Here is a 16,811-nt window from a genome sequence, read left to right as displayed (position 1 = left end):
AAAGGACATGCTCACTGGAGCATTTCAGATTCCTTATTTGGGAAGTTCAACTGGTAACTCTGAGAAAATTTGAAATCCAAAACACCTCTAGTCCCAGGCATTTTATTTTATTTATTATTTATTTGAGACAAAGTCTCGCTCCGTCGCCCAGGCTGGAGTGCAGTGGCATGATCTTGGCTCACTACAATCTCCGCCTTCTGGGTTCAAGCAATTCTCCTCAGCCTCCTGAGTAGCTGGAATTACAGCCATGTGCCACCATGCCCGGCTAATTTTTGTATTTTTAGTAGAGACAAGGTTTCACCATGTTGGCCACGGTGGTCTCAAACTCCGGACCTCAGGTCATCCGCCCACCTCGGCCTCCAAAAGTGCTGAGATTACAGGTGTGAGCCACCGCGCCTGGCCTCCCAGTCAGCTTTTCTAAATAAAATTGTATTGGAACATAAACAGGAACACACACACAAATGCCTGATACATAATCAGTTATCGTTACAATTCCAAAATTTATTCTTTTAATTTTCTTTATTCTTCCTCTATTCTTCTAGGGAATCTATTAAAAATTTTTAAAAATATTTTTAAAAGTTAGCCTTTCCCTTAACAAAAAAAAAAAAAAAAAAGGGAGAGGCTTTTGAGTCAAACTACCTGGGGTACAAATCTTGCCTCTATCACCTACTTGCTGTTTATTTCCATTTCCTCATCTGTGAAATGGAAAACGACACAGGCGTACTTTGTCTAACGTGCTTCCCTTCATTGTGCTTCGCAGGTAATATGCTTTCTACAAATTAAAGGCTGGTAGCAACCTTGTGTCAAGCACGTCGAGGGGCGCCATTTTTCCAACAGCATGTGCTTACTTCGTGTCTCTGTGTTGCATTCTGGTAATTCTCACAATATTTCAAACTCCTTCATTATTATCTGTTATGGTGACCTGTTATCAGTGATGTTTGATGTTACTATTGTAATTGTTTTGGGAAACTACAAACCGTGCCCATATAGGATAGCAAACTTAATAAACGCTGCGTAAGTTCTGACCGGCCATTTCCCTGAGCCTCTCCCCCTCCCCTCAGGGCTCCCTACTCCCTGAGACACAACAGTAATAACGTAGTAACGTTAGGTCAATTAATCCTGTGGGAAAGGAAGAGTCACATGTCTCTCATTTCGATCAAAAGCTAGAAATGCTTAAGCTTAGTGAAGAAGGCATGTCAAAAGCCAACAGGCCAAAAGCTAGCCCTCCTGCACCAGTTTGCCAAGTTGTGAATGCCAAAGAAAGGTTCTTGAGGGAAATTAAAACTGCTACTCCAGTGAAGGCATAAATAATAATAAAGCAAAGCAGCTTTATTGCTGACACGGAGAAGGCTGCTTTCTGTCTGGAGGCAGGTCTCACTCTGTTGCCCAGGCTGGAATGTAGTGGCACCATCACAGCTCACTGCAGCTCTGATGTCCCAGATTCAAGCCATCCTCCTACCTCAGCCTCCCCAGTAGCTGGGACTATAGGCATGCACCACCACACTCAGCTAAACTTTTATTTTGTAGAGATGAGGTTTCACTGTATTACTCAGGTTGGTCTGAAACTCCCAAGCTCAAGCGATCCTCCCCACTCAGCCTCCCAAAGTGCTGGGATTAGAGGTGTGTGCAACCGTGCCTAGCCTGCAGAAAGTTATGTTGTTGTTTTGTGTGGTTTTGTTTTTGTTTTTGTTTTTGTTTTTGAGACAGAGTCTCGCTCTGTCACCAGGCTGGAGTGCAGTGGCGTGATCTTGGCTCACTGCAACCTCCACCTCTTTGGTTCAAGCAATTCTCATGCTTCAGCCTCCTGAGTAGCTGGGACTACAGGCATGCGCCACCATACCCAGCAAATTTTTGTATTTTTAGTAGAGATGGGGTTTCACCATGTTGGCCAGGATGGTCTCCTCCTGACCTTGTGATCCACCTGCCTCAGCCTCACAAAGTGCTGGGATTACAGGGGTCAGACACCGCACCCAATGCCTGCAGAAAGTTTTAATGGTTTGGAGAGAAGACCAAACCAGACTTAAATAGTCTACAGTAAGGCCCTCACTCTTTTCAATTCTACAAAGGATGACAGAGATGACGAAGCTGCAGAAGAAAAACTGGAAGCTAGCGGAGGTTGTTTCATGAGGTTTAAGAAGCCACCTCCATAACATAATAAAGTGCAAGGTGAAACAGCAAATGCTGGCCGGGCGCGATGGCTCTTGCCTGTAATCCCAGCACTTTGGGAAGGCCGAGGCGGGAGGATCACTTGAGGTCAGGAGTTCAAGACCAGCCTGGCCAACATGGTGAAACCCCGTCTCTACTAAAAAATACAAAAATTAGCCAACCGAGGCCGGGTGCGGTGGCTCACGCCTGTAATCCCAGCACTTTGGGAGGCCGAGGCGGGCGGATCATGAGGTCAGGAGATGGAGACCATCCTGGCTAACACGGTGAAACCCCGTCTCTACTAAAAAATACAAAAAAATTAGCTGGGCCTGGTGGCTTGCACCTGTAGTTCCAGCTGCTGGGGAGGCTGAGGCAGGAGAATGGCATGAACCTGGGAGGCAGAGCTTGCAGTGAGCCGAGATCGCGCCACTGCACTCCAGCCTGGGTGACAGAGCAAGACTCCGTTTCAAAAAAAAAAATTAGCTGGGTATGGCGGCGGCTACCTGTAATCCCAGCTACTCAAGAGGCTGAGGCAGGAGAATCACTTGAACACGGGAACCAGAGGTTGTGGTGAGCTGAGATGGCACCACTGCACTCCAGCCTGGGTGACAGAGGGAGACTCCATTTCAAAACAAAAAAACAAAAACAAAACAGCAAATGCTGATATAGAAGCTGTAGCTAGATCTGGAAGATCCAGCTAGGACAATTGATGAAGGAGGCTATGGCAAACAGATTTCTCAATATAGATGAAACAGTCTTCTATTGGAAGAAGGTGCCATCTAGGATTTTCATAGCTAGACAGGGTAAGTCAACGCCTGGCTTCAAAGCTTGAGTGCACAGGCTGACTCGCTAATGCAGCTGGTGACTTTTAAATTGAATGCTCATTTATCATTCTGAAAATCCTAGGACCCTTAAGAATTATGCTAAATTGGGCCGAGCGCGGTGGCTCACGCCTGTAATCCCAGCACTTTGGGAGGCTGAGGCGGGAGGATCACGAGGTCAGGATATTGAGACCATCCTGGCCAACATGGTGAAACCCTGTCTCCACTAAAAATACAAAAATTAGCTGGGTGTGGTGGCAGGCGCCTGTAGTCCCAGCTACTCGGGAGGCTGAGACAGGAGAATTGCTTAAACCTGGGAGGCGGAGGTTGCAGTGAGCCAAGATCGAACCGCTGCACTCCAGCCTGGTGACAGAAAGACTCCATCTCAAAAAAAAAAGAAAAAAAGAAAAAAGAAACACAAATTATGCTACATCTACCCCGTGCTTTGTTGTTAAGGGAACAACAATACCTAAATGACAATACATCTGTTTACAGCATGGTTTACTGAATAGAGTTTTTTGTTTTTCGTTTTTCAGACGCAGGAGTTTCACTCGTCGCCCAGGCTGAAGTGCAATAGCGTGATCTCGGTTCACCGCAACCTCCGCCTACCAGGTTCAATTCTCCTGCCTCAGCCTCCTCAGCCTCCCAAGTAGCTGGAACTACAGGCGTGCGCCACCATGCCCAGCTACTTTTCGTATTTTCAGTAGAGATGGTGTTTCACCATGTTGGCCAGGCTGGTGTCTAACTCCTGACCTCAAGTGATCCGCCCACCTTGGCCTTCCAAAGTGCTGGGATTACAGGCATGAGCCACTGTGCCCAGCCTACTAAACAGTTTAAGCCCACTGTTCTATGGCCGGGTGCGGTGGCTCATGCCTGTAATCCCAGCACTTTGGGAGGCCAAGGTGGGAGGATCACTTGAGGTCAGGAGTTAGACACCAGCCTGGCCAACATGGTGAAACACCATCTCTACTAAAAATACAAAATTAGCTGGGCGCAGTGGCACATGCCTGTAATCCCAGCTACTAGGGAGGCTGAGGCAGGAGAATCACTTGAACCTGGGAAGCTTAGGTTGCCGTGAGCCAAGATTGCGCCATTGCACTCCAGCCTGGGCAACAAGAGTGAAACTCTGTCTCAAAAAAAAAAAAAAAAAAAAAAAACCCACTGTTGAGACCTACTGCTCAGAAAAAAAAGATTCCTTTCAAAATATTACTGCTCATTGACCATGCACCTAGTCACCCAAGAGCTCTGATTAAGATGTACAAGGAGACTAATGTTGTCATGCCTGCTAACATACTCCATACTGCAACCCATGGATCAAGGAGTAATTTTTTTTTTTTTTTTTTTTTGAGACGGAGTCTTGCCCAGCAACTTTGGGAGGCCAAGGCAGGCAGATCACCTGAAGTCAGGAATTCGAGACCAGCCTGGCCAACATGGTGAAATCCTGTCTTTATAGAAAATGCAAAAATTAGCCAGGCATGGTGGTGGGCGCCTGTAATCCCCGCTACTCAGGAGGCTGAGGCAGGAGAATCGCTTGAACTCGGGAGGCAGAGGTTGCAGTGAGCCAAGATTGCACCACTGCACTCCAGCCAGGGCAACAAGAGGGAAACTCCGTCTCAAAAAATAAGAAGTAACAGAACTAGAAGTAGAGCCTGAAAATGTGACTGAATTGCTGCAATCTCAGGATAAAACAGATGAGGAGTTGCTTTTAATGAATGAGCAAATAAAATGGCTTCTTTTTTTTTCTTTCTGAGACAGAGTCTTGCTCTGTTGCCCAGGCTGGAGTGCAGTGGCACAATCTTGGCTCAGTGCAACCTCCACCTCCTGGGTTCAAGGCATTCTCCTGCCTCAGGCTCCCGAATAGCTGGGATTACAAGCATGCACCACCACGCCCGGCTAATTTTTGTATTTTTAGTAGAGACGGAGTTTCACCATGTTGTTCAGGCTGGTCTCGAACTCCTGACCTCAGGTGATCCACCCGCCTCGGCCTCCCAAACTGATTACAGGAATGGGCCACCACACCCAGCTGCTTTTTTTTTCTTTTTGTTTTTTGAGATGGAGTTTCACTCTTGTTGCCCAGAATGGAATGCAATGTTGTGATCTTGCCTCACTGCAACCTCCGCCTCCCAGGTTCAAGCAATTCTCCTGCCTCAGCTGGGATTACAGGCGCATGCCACCACGCCTGGCTAATTTTTTGTATTTTTAGTAAAGACGGGGTTTCACCATGTTGGCCAGGCTGGTCTCGAACTCCTGACCTCAGGTGATCCACCTGCCTCAGCCTCCCAAACTGCTGAGATTACAGGCATGAGCCACTATGCCTGGCCACATTCTGCTTTTGTGGGTGTGCTTTTATTTATTTTTGGCAGAGATGGGGCCTCACTATGTTGCTCAGGCTGGCCTAGAACTCCTGGCCTCAAGTGATCCTCCCGCCTCAGCCTCCCAAAGTGCTGCTGGGATTACAGGCACGAGTCACCACGTCCAGCCTGTTTTTTTTTGTTTTTTTTTTTGAGACAGGGTCTCACGCTGTCGCCCAGGCTGGAGTGCAATGGAGTGATCACAGCTCACTGCAGCCTTGACCTCCCCAGGCTCAGGTGATCCTCCCACCTCAGTGTCCGAGTAGCTGGGACTATAGGCGCACACCACCATGCCCAACTTTTTTTTTTTTTTTTTTTTTGAGAGGAAGTCTCACTCTTGTCGCCCAGGCTGGAGTGCAATGGCGCAATCTTGGCTCACTGCAACCTCCACCTCCCAGGTTCAAGCGATTCTCCTGCCCCAACCTCCTGAGTAGCTGGGCTTACAGGTGCCCACCACCATGCCTGGCTAGTTTTTTTTGTATTTTCAGTAGAGATGGAGTTTCACTATGTTGGCCAAGCTGGTCTCGAACTCCTGACCTCAGGTGATCCGCCCGCCTCAGCATCCCAAAGTGCTGGGATTACAGGCGTGAGCCACTGCGCCCGGCCCTGTTTTTTGTTTTTGTGGAGACAGGGTTTTGTCATGTTCCCCAGGCTGCTCTGGCCTTAAGTGATGCTCCCACCTCAGCCTCCCAAAGTGCTAGGATTACAGGCGTGAACCACCGCACCCAGCCCATGTGCTTTTAAATAAATAGCCATTCCCAAGGCTTTAAACCTTATCCCCATGATGACAGTTGTATACCTGCAGCTTGACCTCTCCTCTGGGTTCCAGATCCTCCTATAAGATACTTTCTCCCTAGTGACGCTTGGACTTCTCAGACTTCCCCTACTTCCAGCCAAGAGAAAGCCTTGCTTTCTACTTCCAAACTGTAGTAACACCCCCAGCCCTGACACCACCCTAATTCAGCTTCCCTATTTCAATAAACAGTGCTACTATCCACCCATTTGTTCCATCAGAAAGGCTAGAAGGGTTGATGGGGCTGGGAGGATAAAAGCAGCCCAGAAATTACCCTGAGTCCGTTCATTCTCTCACACCTCTCTTCTCATCGACCAACAAGTCCCAACAGCTCTACCTCCAAAATATCTCCCTAAATCCACCATCAAGTTCTAAACCATTACAATCACTACATCCAGCTCCCAACACTTCATCTCACCCCCACCTGCTGTCCACGTGCCAATGTCCATATGATCATGGCACTCTCCAACTCAATCTCCAGGCCAGGTTTCTCCTACAACTCAGACTCAAGGTCCAACTCCCTACTAACACCTGCAAGGAACGGCTTAACGAGAAAACCAACCTTCCAGCCCAGGCTCCTGCCTCTCTCTCCCTTACCATAAGCACATCAGTCTTATCTAGGTTCCTGGAGGATATCACACCCAAAATTTCCCACGTCAGGGCCTTTGCATGTGCTGTCCTCTCAGCATGGGAGACTCTGTCCCCCAATTTGTCTCAAAGCTAGCTGCCTCTCACATTCCAAAGATTAACTGAAGTGAGTTAGAAAAGTCAAAGGAGAGAGATATATACACCTATTGTGTACCCACAACATTTTAAAGTAAAAAATAAAAACAAAGGGAAGATAAACCAGAAAAAGGGACATCAAAAACAGGTGAAGAGCCTCTTTCAGTGAACAGTGAACAGTGTCGGCAACTGCAGGGGCAAGGAGAAGCCAAGAGCAGGGCAGAGAGAGGCCATGAGGGAAGGGTGGATGAAAGAACAAGACACAGGAGAAGGGTCTAGAACAAAATCAGTGGGTACAGTGACAAAGAGGGGGCTGCAGTGAGAGGCAGGGACTAAATGGAAGTGACAGACTTGGGGCAGCTGGTGCTGACAGGTCAGGGAATGAGCAGCAAATTGGGAGGAGTCAGTAACAAGAGAGTGGACAAAGCAGGTAGGGAAGCTGCGAGTACACAGAGTGGCAGGTGGGGGGACAGTACGGTGCATGGGGGAAGGTGACAGGCTGAGGGAAGAGATGATGGGGATGGAAGCAATAGGGCAGTGTGGGGTAAGGTGAGGTTAGATGACTGGTGATGTGTTATCTCAAGCCGTGATGGGGAGCGCGACAGGAAAAGAGGAGTAGTGTTGGAAAGGGTTAGGAAATAATGGAAAGGGGAATCAGTGATTGGACAAGAGGGGTGATGACAGCGGGCACTGAAAGTTCTCCCACTGACAGGCAGGAGAGAAGCAGTGGGGAGACACTGACAGGTGGGGTCACTAACAGCAGGGCAGGGTACTAATGGGTCCCTAACAGATAAGGGATGAAGGAGGTAGCATGAAAGGGGACAGGCACTGACAACAGGGGAGAACTGATGGGGAGGATCTGACATGCACTAACACAGAGGCCTATAGCAAAGAGGGGAAGGGCCACAACAGGCAGGATGAGGGAGACACTTATGAGGGAAACTTACTGACAGTGGGGCTCACTGACAGAGGCACTGGCACCGATGGGGGGCACTGACAGAGAAGATCAATGACAGGTAGGGACATTGCTGACAGAAGGGGTCACAGAGCGCTGGGACTGACAAGGAAGGGCACTGGCAGGGGAGGGATTATGCGGTCAGTGACTGACGGGTACGGGTGGGGGTGCAGGCACTGATGGGAAGTGCGGACATGACAGAAAATAATTGACTGGGGGGGCACTGGCTGACGGGGGACAGGGATGCGGGACTCTGACTGGGGTACACTGATGGGGAGCAGAGTGGACTGACGGTGAGGGAGCACTGACCAACAGTGGAGGCACTGACCAGTGCGAGGACTGACCGATGCGGAGGCACTGACCGACAGGAGGCGCATGACTTGCAAGGGGCACTGACTGACGGTGGGGGGCACTGATGGGTGGGGTGGGGACTGATGGGTGAGGTGTAATGACTGGCTAGCAGGGGACACTGACTGGTGCAGGAAGCACTGACTGGTGTAGGGTGGGGGAACAGAAGGAGGGCACTGACTAGGGGGCACTGACTGACTGGGAGGGAACTGACTGGAGGGGGCCCTGACTTGGGAGGAAACTGACTTGGGGGGCACTTACTGGAGGGGAACTGACTGGAGTGGGCACTGGCCGAGGGGGGGGGCACTGATTTGGGGGGCACTGACTGGAGGGGGCACTGATGGGGGGAACTGATTGAGGGGGGAACTGACTGGGGGGGAACTGACTGAGGGGAACTGACTGGGGGACACTGAAGGGGGCACTGACTGGGGGGAACTGACTAGGGGATGCACTGACTGCGGGGAACTTACTGGAGGGGGCACTGACTGGAGGGGACACTGACTGACTTGGGGGGGCACTGACTGGGGGGACACCGACTGACTGGGGGAACTGACTGGAGGGGGAACTGACGGACTTGGGGGGCACTGACTGGAGGGCAACTGACTGGAGGGTGCATTGACTGGGGGGGAACTGACTGGAGGGGAAACTGACTGGGGGGGCACTGACTTGGGGGGAACTGACTGGAGGGGGCACTGACTGGGGGGAACTGACTGGAGGGGGCACTGACTGACTTGGGGGGGCACCGACTGACTGGGGGGAACTGACTGGAGGAACTGACTAGAGGGTGCACTGACTAGGGGGGAACTGATTGGAGGGGGCACTGACTGTGGGGGCACTGACTGGGGGGAAACTGACTGGAGGGGGCTCTGACTGGGGGGAACTGACTGGAGGCGGCACTGACTGGAGGGGGCACTGACTGGTGGGGGCACCGACTGACTTGGGGGAACTGACTGACCTGGGGTGCACTGACTGGGGAGGAATTGACTGGAGGGGGCATTGACTGGGGGAACTGACTAGAAGGTGCACTGACTTGGGGGGAACTGACTGGAGGGGGCACTGACTGTGGGGGCACTGACTGGGGGGAAACTGACTGGAGGGGGCTCTGACTGGGGGGAACTGACTGGAGGCGGCACTGACTGGAGGGGGCACTGACTGGTGGGGGCACCGACTGACTTGGGGGAACTGACTGACCTGGGGTGCACTGACTGGGGAGGAATTGACTGGAGGGGGCATTGACTGGGGGAACTGACTAGAAGGTGCACTGACTGGGGGGGAACTGACTGGAGGGGGCACTGACTGTGGGGGCACTGACTTGGGGAGGAACTGACTGGCGGGCGCACTGACTGGGGGGAACTGACTAGAGAATGCACTGACTGGGGGGAACTGACTGGAGGGGACACTGACTGGAGGGGGCACTGACTGGGGGGAACTGACTGGAGGGAGCACTGACTGGGGGGGGCACTGACTGGGGGAAACTGACTGGAGGGGGCACTAACTGGGGGGGAACTGACTGGAGGGGGCACTGACTGGGGGAACTGACTGGGGGGGAACTGACTGGAGGGTGCACTGACTGGGGGGAACTGACTAGAGGGGGCACTGACTGGGGGGAACTGACTGGAGGGAGCACTGACTGTGGGGGCACTGACTGGGGGGAAACTGACTGGGGGGAACTGACTGGAGGGAGCACTGACTGTGGGGGCACTGACTGGGGGGAAACTGACTGGGGGGAACTGACTGGGGGGGGCACTGACTGGGGGGGCACTGACTGGAGGGGGCACTGACTGGGGGGGAACTGACTGGAGGGGGCACTGACTCGGTGGGGGCACTGACTGGGGGAAAACTGACCGGAGGGGGCACTGACTGGGGGGGAACTGACTGGAGGGAGCACTGACTGGGGGAACTGACTGGGGGAAACTGACTGGAGGGGGCACTGACTGGGGGGAACTGACTAGAGGGTGCACTGACTGGGGGGAACTGACTGGAGGGTGCACTGACTGGGGGGAACTGACTAGAGGGGGCACTGACTGGGGGGGCACTGACTGGGGGGAACTGACTGGAGGGAGCACTGACTGTGGGGGCACTGACTGGGGGGAAACTGACTGGGGGGAACTGACTGGAGGGAGCACTGACTGTGGGGGCACTGACTGGGGGGAAACTGACTGGGGGGAACTGACTGGGGGGGGCACTGACTGGGGGGGCACTGACTGGGGGAAAACTGACCGGAGGGGGCACTGACTGGGGGGGCACTGACTGGGGGGGAACTGACTGGAGGGGGCACTGACTGGGGGGGAACTGACTGGAGGGGGCACTGACTGGGGGGGAACTGACTGGAGGGGGCACTGACTCGGTGGGGGCACTGACTGGGGGAAAACTGACCGGAGGGGGCACTGACTGGGGGGGAACTGACTGGAGGGGGCACTGACTGGGGGAACTGACTGGGGGAAACTGACTGGAGGGGGCACTGACTGGGGGGAACTGACTAGAGGATGCACTGACTGGGGGGAAACTGACTGGAGGGAGCACTGACTGGGGGGAAACTGACTGGAGGGGGCACTGACTGGGGGGAACTGACTGGAGGGGGCACTGATTGGAGGGGGCACTGACTGGAGGGGGCACTGACTGGAGGGGGCACTGACTGGAGGGGGCACTGACTGGGGGGAACTGACTAGAGGATGCACTGACTGGGGGGACACTGACTGGAGAGGGCACTGACTGGGGGGAAACTGACTGGGGGGAAACTGACTGGAGGGGGCACTGACTGGGGGGAACTGACTGGAGGGTGCACTGACTGGGGGGCACTGACTGGAGGGGGCACTGACTGGGGGAAACTGACTGGGGGGGCACTGACTGGGGGGAACTGACTGGGGGGAACTGACTGGAGGGGGCACTGACTGGGGGAAATTGACTGGGGGGGCACTGACTGGGGGGGACTGACTAGAGGATGCACTGACTGGGGGGAAACTGACTGGAGGGTGCACTGACTGGTGGGGAACTGACTGGGGGGAAACTGACTGGGGGGGAACTGACTGGGGGGGCACTGACTGGAGGGGGCACTGACTGGGGGAAATTGACTGGGGGGGCACTGACTGGGGGGGACTGACTAGAGAGTGCACTGACTGGGGGGAACTGACTGGAGGGTGCACTGACTGGGGGGGAACTGACTGGGGGGAAACTGACTGGGGGGGAACTGACTGGAGGGGGCACTGACTAGGGGGGCACTGACTGGAGGAACTGACTGGAGGGGGCACTGACTGGGGGGGACTGACTAGAGGGTGCACTGACTGGGGGGAACTGACTGGAGGGTGCACTGACTGGGGGGGAACTGACTGGGGGGAAACTGACTGGGGGGGAACTGACTGGAGGGGGCACTGACTAGGGGGGCACTGACTGGAGGAACTGACTGGAGGGGGCACTGACTGGGGGGGACTGACTAGAGGGTGCACTGACTGGGGGGAACTGACTGGAGGGGGCACTGACTGGGGGAAATTGACTGGGGGGCACTGACTGGGGGGGCTGACTAGAAGGTGCACTGACTGGGGGGCACTGACTGGGGGGGCTGACTAGAAGGTGCACTGACTGGGGGGAACTGACTGGAGGGGGCACTGACTGGGGGGGCACTGACTGGAGGGGGCACTGACTGGGGGAAACTGACTGGGGGGGCACTGACTGGGGGGGACTGACTGGAGGGGGCACTGACTGACTTGGGGGGGCACTGACTGGGGGGGCACCGACTAGGGGGAACTGACTGACTGGGGGATAACTATCTGGAGGGGGCACTGACTGACTCGGGGAGAAGTGACTTGGGGGGCACTGGCAGAGTGGGGGCCGGGTCTGAGCGGCGGGCGGCCGCACTCACCTGCCCTGCGGGCCGGGCGTCGCGGCAGCTCCTCGGAGGCCCGTGTGGAGGCCCGAGCGGAGGCCAGGGCGCTGGTGGAGGCAAAGCCCGGGCGGCCTCGGGCGGGCCGCACACACATGGGCCCGGCCCAGGGCGCAGCGCCTACAGACACCGGCACGGCCGGCCAGCGGCTCGAGACCGACTCGGGGCCGCAGGCGGCACTCGGATGGCTCCAAAATGGCGGCGGCGGCGCACGGGCGCGCGCTCCGGGGGCGGGGTCTCCGCTTGGGGCGCGCACGCTCGCGGCCGGGGGCGGGGCCGCGCGGGTGGGCGGGGCCGGGACCTGGGCCAGCTCTCCGGGCCCCCTGGAGTGGGGCACTCGGTGAAGCCCGCGTGGGAGCACGAGGGCTTGGGTGTGCTGACTGCCGCCTTGGAGTGGGTGGGGTAAGAGTGCGTCTTTCCCCTTTTACGTTTCCCTTTGAGGTATTGGCTAAAGTTTTGTGCAAGCATAATTTTGTTGTAGCCACAAAACAATCCTCGCGTGGCCCGACGCAGCATTTGAGAGACACACACCTGGGGCAGGGGTTTCCCCCGTGGCCCAGGAAAGAGCCTGTTCTCCCGGGCCTCCCTCCTGCCACAGGCCCCTCCCAGAGGCCGCGGGGCGTGGACGCCCCGAGCAGCAGGAGCGGGCTCAGCCCCGGGCGCCAGGCCTGGCCCCTCCCCGTCCCGCGTCCTGCCTGGACCCGGAGTGCCTGAGCCGCCTCCAGACAGTTTTCTCCAGGTGCGCTACGGGTTCTTGCACGGCGTTTTGCAAATTAAGTATGTGCCTATTTAACAAGTGCTGGAATTGTTTAATTCCATCAGAATAATTTCAAAAATGATTACTATTATTTCAGATGTTAGAGCGAGCCGTGGGTAAATGTTGGGAAAACATGGAGCACTTAAGGGCTCTCTAAACGTTTTTTCCAGTCGTCAGTGTATTGCCCAGGATTCACCGATGCTCTCTGCGAAAGCGCATCTGGGCGGCTCAAATATTCGGTATTTCTCCTTTGCCAGCTGGCGCTGTTAGGCTTTGTCGGTAGAGGGCGCCAGAGACGTTGCAGGAGAAAAGGGCTTGGCCCTGCAGCTGGCAGCCCCGGGCTTCCCCGACGCCTGTCCCCTGCCCTGGTCAGCAGCACCCTCCTCGCCGGTTTTGTAGCAGATGCCTCTGGCGACCCTTTCCCCAGCAAAAGCTTTTCCCCTAGCATCCTAAGGGGCAGATTTCTGGCAGGTTCTGTTGAGGGAACTTCCAGGAAGTGGGGGTGAAAAAGCCTCAGCCTCACAACCTAGAGAAGAGACACCCTGCGTTCAGCAGGCTATGCCCTTCTCCTGCCCTCGCCATGGTCTCCTTTGCAGGAGCGGGAGGTGCTGCTGAGTTGAGCTACGGAATGGGGACTGGGGCCAGGGGCACCAGATGCGGGAGATGCTCCTGCTGCCGTGAGCACGTGCAACTCTGCCTGATCTTGATACCCCTCCTGTGCTCAGCCAGTGCACCTGGGGTGAGCAGGAGCCCCTCGCCTCCTCTTTTTTTTTTTTTTTTTTTTTGAGACGGAGTCTCGCTCTGTCGCCCAGGCTGGAGTGCAGTGGCGCGATCTCGGCTCACTGCAAGCTCCGCCTCCTGGGTTCACGCCATTCTCCTGCCTCAGCCTCCCGAGTAGCTGGGACTACAGGCGCCAGCCACCACGCCCGGCTAATTTTTGTATTTTTAGTAGAGACGGGGTTTCACTGTGTTAGCCAGGATGGTCTTGATCTCCTGACCTTGTGATCCACCCGCCTCGGCCTCCCAGAGTGCTGGGATTACAGGCGTGAGCCACCGCGCCCGGCCAGCCCTCTCCTCCTCTCTTACCCACACTGGATTCATCAGCAAGTGTGTTCCCTCCACTGCAACATGTGGTAGCTCCACCACCAACATTCTGGTTCAAAACCAGTTTCTCTCTCCTGACTCCTGAGACCTACGGGGGCCCCCTGCTTCTATCCTGGAGTACTTGCTGTAGGTCAGCTTGCTGTAATCAGCAAAGCACCCAGAGGGGTCCAGTTAAAACAGATCCGATTGCCTGGGCACGGTGGCTCACACCTGTAATCCCAGCACTTTGGGAAGCCGAAGCGGGTGGATCATTTGAAGTCAGGAGATCGAGACCAGCCTGGCCAACATGGTGAAACCCAATCTCTACTAAACATATAAAAAATTAACCGGGCGCGGTGGCGGGCGCCTGTAGTCCCAGCTACTCGGGAGGCTGAGGCAGGAGAATCACTTGAACCCGGGAGGTGAAGGTTGCAGCGAGCCAAGATCACGTCACTGCACTCCAGCCTGGGCGACAGAGCGAGTCATTTATTTCATTTAATGAAATGAAATGAAACGAAATGAAATGAAATAGGTCACATCACATCTTCCCTACTCCTAGGAGCTCTTGCCTCACAGGCTGAACGACAAAGTCCCTGCTGTTGCCCACAGGGCCCTACATGACCTGAGCTCACCTCTCGTACTCCTCTTGCTCAAGGCTCCCATCCCGATGACCTCCCGCCGTTGGCTGCTGCTGTCCCTGCATCCCCGCAGGGCCTTCCTCGGTCATTGCTGTGCTTGGGAGTGGCCTCTGGGACCTTGACTGCACTGTGCCCTTCCCTGTGGGGGTTTCCCTGGTCACTGTTTCAACTCACAATCATATGCACACACCACACACACCACACACACACCACACACCACATACCACACACACTACATACCACACACACACCACACACACCCGACACACACACCACACACACCCGACACACACACCACATACCCCCCCACACACCACACACACACCGTACACACACCACACACACCCGAGACACACACCACATACCACACACACACCACATACCACACACACCACACACACACCACATCCTACACACACCACACACACCCTACACACACACACCACATACCATACACACCACATACCACACACACTCCATACCACACACACCCTACACACACCACACGCCCTACACACACCACACACTGTACACACACCATACACACACCACATAACACACACTACATACCACACACACCGCACACACCATACCACACACACCACACACCACACACACTACATACCACACACACCACACACCACACCCACACCACACACCACATACCACACACTACATACCACACACACCACACAACACACACACTACATAACACACACCACACACCCCCCACACACACCACATACCACACACACCACACACACACCACATACCACACACACCACACACACTACATACCACACACACCACACACCACACACACCACACACACACCACACCACACACACTACATACCACACACACACCACACCACACACACTACATACCACACACACACCACACACACTACATACCACACACACCACACACACACCACACCACACACACTACATACCACACACACACCACACACACTACATACCACACACACCACACACCACACACACCACACACCACACCACACACTACACACACACCAATCACACACCACACACAACACACACTCTAAACACACACCACACACCCTACACACACACCACATAACACACACTACATACCACACACACCGCACACACCATACCACACACACCACACACCACACACACTACATACCACACACACCACACACCACACCCACACCACACACCACATACCACACACTACATACCACACACACCACACACACAACACACACCCTACACACACCACACACTACACACACACCACACAATCACACAACACACACCGTAAACACACACCACACCCTACACACACCACATACCACACACACACTACATACCACACGAATGCCACACACACCACATACCACACACTACATACCACACACACACCACATACCACACACACCACACACACAACACACCCTACACACACCACACACTACACACACCAATCACACAACACACACAACACACACCATAAACACACACCACACACCCTACACACACACTACATACCACACACACTACATACCACACGCACACCACACACACCACATACCACACACACACCACAAACCACACACACTACATAACACACACTACATACCACACACTACATACCACACACACCACACACCACATACCACATACACACCACATAACACACTACATACCACACAACACACACACCGCACCACACACACACCACACACCACATACCACACATACTACATACCACACACACACCACACACCCTACACACCCACCACACACCCTACACACACCACACACACCGTACACACCCACACACACCACATACCACACACACCACACACACACCACATACCACACACACTACATACCACACACACCACACACACACCACGTAACACACACACTACATACCACACACACACGCCACATCACACACCACACACCACACACACCAGACACCGTACATACACACCACACACACCACATACCACACTACCTACCACACATACCACATAACACACACACTACACACACCACACACCCTACACACACCACACACACACACCGCATACCACACACACTACATACCACAGACACCACACACCATATACCACACATACTACATACCACACACACCACACACCACAAACACCACACACCACACAACACACACACTACCACACACACCACACACCCTACACACACACACACCACTGTACACACACCACATACCACACATACTACATACCACACATACCACACACACTACATACCACACACCCTACACACACACACAATACCAC

At 54.3% G+C, this 16,811-nt stretch overlaps 1 protein-coding gene across 19 annotated transcripts in view; it reads right to left on the bottom strand.

Moving 5' to 3' along the window:
- The window catches only part of PPP6R2 (protein phosphatase 6 regulatory subunit 2), a 104,223-nt gene extending 91,969 nt beyond the window's left edge, over positions 1–12,254 (bottom strand). For 9 of the 19 annotated variants that reach the window (XM_055374427.2, XM_055374432.2, XM_055374428.2 and 6 more), the window contains exon 1: positions 11,993–12,232. The gene's annotated coding sequence lies outside the window, so the exon portion shown is untranslated. Of the gene's footprint in view, positions 1–11,992 lie in introns of all 19 variants that reach the window. The other 10 variants (XM_055374418.2, XM_055374430.2, XM_031007351.3 and 7 more) reach the window with 3 other exon arrangements.
- Between the last annotated feature and the right edge of the window lie 4,557 nt (positions 12,255–16,811).

The sequence above is a fragment of the Gorilla gorilla genome, chromosome 23, assembly GCF_029281585.2.
Source record: "Gorilla gorilla gorilla isolate KB3781 chromosome 23, NHGRI_mGorGor1-v2.1_pri, whole genome shotgun sequence".
NCBI lineage: Eukaryota > Metazoa > Chordata > Mammalia > Primates > Hominidae > Gorilla > Gorilla gorilla.
Note: the sequence above shows the minus strand (reverse complement) of the source record. Positions and strands in the feature narration are given on the sequence as shown.